At 42.5% G+C, this 4335-nt stretch overlaps 1 pseudogene; it reads left to right on the forward strand.

Annotated features, from left to right (window-relative positions):
* Positions 1-455: 455 nt before the first annotated feature.
* LOC120961866 (putative disease resistance protein RGA1) lies at positions 456-4050 on the forward strand (annotated as a pseudogene).
* The last annotated feature ends 285 nt before the right edge of the window (positions 4051-4335 follow it).

The following is a 4335-nucleotide window of genomic DNA, read 5'->3' on the forward strand; positions in this document are numbered from 1 at the left end:
CTATTTCTCTAGATTTGTTTGGTTCATCGTCAGTCTTAAGTTAACGTTCGTAGTTGTATACCTGTATAACATGAAGACAATCCATGAGCTTTCTATCTCTATTTTTATCTTCTAGTAATGTTGTGCATATAGTTGTTGTGCAATTGCTAAGCAGCAGATTTCCTAACCTGCTACTTGCGACGTGATTGTAACCTTATTACAGAATAAAGATGCTGTCTTTTGTTCGTAGAAGAAGTTTTTCCTTTTTCTCAGAAAGGAAACCCTTACTTTTGCTTAGAATCAGGTTTTATATTTGCGGTGTTTGATTGGGCATGGGTAAGTACAGCCTCAATATCATCTCAACTGTAATAGAGTTAGACTACATTCCAGAATATTTTGTTTCGTAGTTGAATATTGGATCAATACCAATTCAATCGGTAGTCTCAAGTGAATTAATTTTTTTAGGTGACATTCTATTTGAAGCATGGGATTGTTGGTGGTAATAATAAAAGGAGTAATTTGTTTGCTTATTTTTTGTAGCACCAAAAGTGAGCTCATTGCAGCAGTATGGCGGTGGTCCTGGATTCTTTGGCATCCTACGTGTCTGACATGGTCATCGAGATGGCCAAAGAAGAGGTGGCCATGCTGATTGGAGTGTCTGGTGAGATAGAAAATCTGGGCATCAAGCTTAGGGACCTCAAGAACTTCCTTGCAGATGCCGATAGGAGGAACATCACTGATGAGAGCGTGCAGGGGTGGGTGGAGGAACTGAAGCATGCCATGTATGATGTTACCGACATCCTTGACTTGTGAAAGCTCAAAGTCATGGAGCAAGGTCCATCCAAGGATATGGGGTGCCTAAGCCCTCTGCTCTTCTGCATGAGGAACCCCCTCCATGCCCACGACATTGGCAGCCGCATCAAGACACTTAACCAAAAGTTGGATGACATCTTCAAGAGGGGTGGTAGTTTCAATTTCATTAAGCTAGAAACCTACCAGGACCGGATGGTGACCCGTTCTCAAGCTGTTGACCGCAAGACGGATCCGTTGTTGGAGCGGTCGGGTGTGGTTGGGGAGAAGATTGAAGATGACACGAGAGCGCTTGTGAAGGTGCTCACAGAGGAAGTAGCTGATGATAGTGATAGCATCATGATTGTTGCCATCGTTGGTGTCGGTGGTATTGGTAAGACTACCCTCAGCAAGAAGGTCTTCAACGACGAGGCCATCCAAGGCAAGTTCGCCAAGAAGATATGGCTGAGCATCACACAGGTGTTCAATGAGGTTGAGTTGTTGAGGACGGCCATCACAGCTGCCAATGGAAACCTGCCTGGTTCTAGGGGTGGGTCTCAGGATAAAGTGTTGCTTGTGCCAGCTCTTGCTGACGCCGTCAGGGACAAGAAGGTTTTTCTTGTGTTGGATGACATGTGGGGAACCAATGAATGGAACAACTTGCTCATGGCTCCCTTTAGCCATGCTGCACCCAATAGTCGAATCCTTGTCACCACAAGACATGAGACTGTTGCCCGAGGCATGAAAGCCAAGCGTCCCTACCACCATGTTGGCAAATTAGGGCCTGAAGATGCATGGTCCTTGCTGAAGAAGCAGGTAATTGTGCAATTACTAGTAGTAACCTCTAATTGAAGTTAATAATAACTTAATCATCCATTGATGAACACTAGCCATGAATTAATGTACTTCGAATGCTTACTGCATTAATTCCTCTTGCATGGTGTTAAGTCTTAGTATAGCCTACTTGCTAGTGATTTATCGTATTAATTTTGTGCACTTTCGACCACTGGTCCTGATTACTCCAGATTGTGTTGCTTGTTTATTTGAGTAACCAATCCATTGATTTGTGTTAGAAAAAGTAAGTAGCTAGTTAGATCTACTCATGGTTGTGCGTGCTATGCCTTTACACTTCATGATGATAAGATAGAGACATAGAAGGAGGGAGATTATGTTCTACTCCCTCTGTATTATAATATAAAACGTTTTTGACACTGTAATAGTGTCAAAAAACGTCTTATATTAAGTTACGGAGGTAGTACTTTTGTGTGCCAGTTCAATGAAAAATAAACAACCTGACGAACATTTGCCTCGACCTATTAATCAACATGGAAAGAGATAATTCACTTTAAGTAGTACATGGACTGATTCTCTATGAGCTAGCATATCAGGAAATAAAAGAACTTCACTAGCCACTGAAATATGTAATATGCTTCTCATTAATTTTATATGCTTAAACTGCTTGCAGGTACTCACCAGTCGCCACAGAGAAAAGTGAACCTGCAATTGATATGCTAAAGGATATTGGACTGAAAATTATAGGAAAATGTGATGGGTTACCACTTGCAATAAAAGTGATGCGAGGACTCCTATGCCAAAAGGATAAACAGCGATGTGATTGGTAGAAAGTTCTGAATGATGCTATATGGTCAGTATCTCGAATGCCAGAAGAACTAAATTATGCAATATATATTAGCTACGAGGACTTGTCCCCTTCTTTAAAACAATGCTTTCTGCACTTCTCCCTTAAGCCTAAGAAGACAATTATACATGACATACAATTCGTCGGCATGTGGATTGGTGAAAGATTTGTTCATGGAGACTCTGATAGATTGGAAGAACTAGGAATTGAGTACCATAAAGAGCTAATATTGAGGAACCTTATAGAGCCAGATACATCATATGCCGGTCGGGTCAATATATTTGCAACATGCATGATGTTGTTCGTTCATTCGCTCAATATGTGACTAGAGATGAAGCACTAGTAGCTCACCACAGAGGAACTGTTAATAATAAACTTAGTTCGCAAAGGTTTCTTAGGTTGTCCATAGAAACCAGAGGAGTGGAATCAGATGAATTTGAGTGGAGGAGTTTACATGAACAGAAATCACTTAGATCATTAATACTAGTTGGAGATTTTAAGATTCAGTCTGGTGATTCCTTGATTCCTTTTTCAAGTCTACGGACTCTACACATAGAGTATGCAAATTTTGCTGCATTTTTCAAATCTTTGTATCAGCTCAAACACTTGAGGTACTTGGCACTAAGAGAATGCAATGATATAAAGAGCTTGCCAGAGAACATTCACAAAATGAAGTTCTTGCAGCACATTAGTGTTGCTGGTTGCCAGAATCTTGTGAAACTTCCAGATACCATTGTAAAGTTACGAGGACTGAGATATCTTGAACTTTACGGCACATCTGTAAATAGTATGCCTAGGGGGTTCTCTGCTCTTACAAATTTGAGGATTCTTTGGGGTTTCCACCCACATGGATGGTGATTGGTGTAGTTTGGAAGAGCTCCAGCCTCTTTCCCAGCTTAGGGAAATTGGATTAGCAAGTCTGGAGAATGTATCTGCTGCCTCATTTGCCACAAAGGCGAGGCTGAGTGAAAAGGTCTATCTTTCCTGCATGGCCTTATACTGTAAGAGCAGACTGGGCGGTGATGGATTAGCCAAGGAAGAAGTTTCTGAGCAGGATCAAGGAACAATTATGGAGGTGTTTGATGAGCTCTGTCCTCCGCCTTATGTGCAAGATATTCGCATCCAAGGGCGTCAACTCCCAAAATGGATGATGTCGACAGCAACGACTCCCCTCAATAGCTTGAGGATACTAATAATTGAAGACCTGGCTTGTTGCACCCAACTCCCTGATGGCTTGTGTCAGCTCCCATATCTGGAGTACCTGGAGGTCAACCGTGCTCCAGCAATCAAGCGTGTCGGTCCTGAATTCTTGCAGCCCTATAGTCACCATCACCATGCTGCATTTCAGGCGCTAGCTCCATTTCCGAGACTGAACAAGATGATCTTTAGGAAAATGGTGGAATGGGAGGAGTGGGATTGCGAGGAGGAAGTGCAAGCTATGCCTGTCTTGGAGGAGCTTATAATCCATGGTTGTAAACTGAGGCGTATTCCTCTCGGCCTTGTGTCCCATGCAAGGGCTTTGAAAAAGCTAACCAGATGGTCCATTCTGAAAGCTGAATAAAACTGTTGCTTATTGATGATTTGGTGCGGCATACAAGAGTATATAAGAGGGTACAAACCGACTTGGGGTAGGGGTACAAAACTGACTTGGACTAGAAGTCGTATACCATAATGACTACTCTAACATCCCCCCGCAGTATCAACGGCAGGCTCGACGACGTTGAGACTGAAACAGATATCTTGAAACGGCTTAGTAGGCAGTGCCTTGGTGAAAATGTCAGCAAACTGAGCCGTAGAGGGAACATGAAGCACCTGAACCTGACCAAGAGCAACCTTTTCACGAACAAAATGAATATCAATCTCAATATGCTTTGTGCGTCGGTGTTGAACTGGATTGCTGGTCATGTAGACTGCTGATATGTTGTCAC

Source organism: Aegilops tauschii, chromosome 5 (assembly GCF_002575655.3).
Source record: "Aegilops tauschii subsp. strangulata cultivar AL8/78 chromosome 5, Aet v6.0, whole genome shotgun sequence".
Taxonomy (NCBI): domain Eukaryota; kingdom Viridiplantae; phylum Streptophyta; class Magnoliopsida; order Poales; family Poaceae; genus Aegilops; species Aegilops tauschii.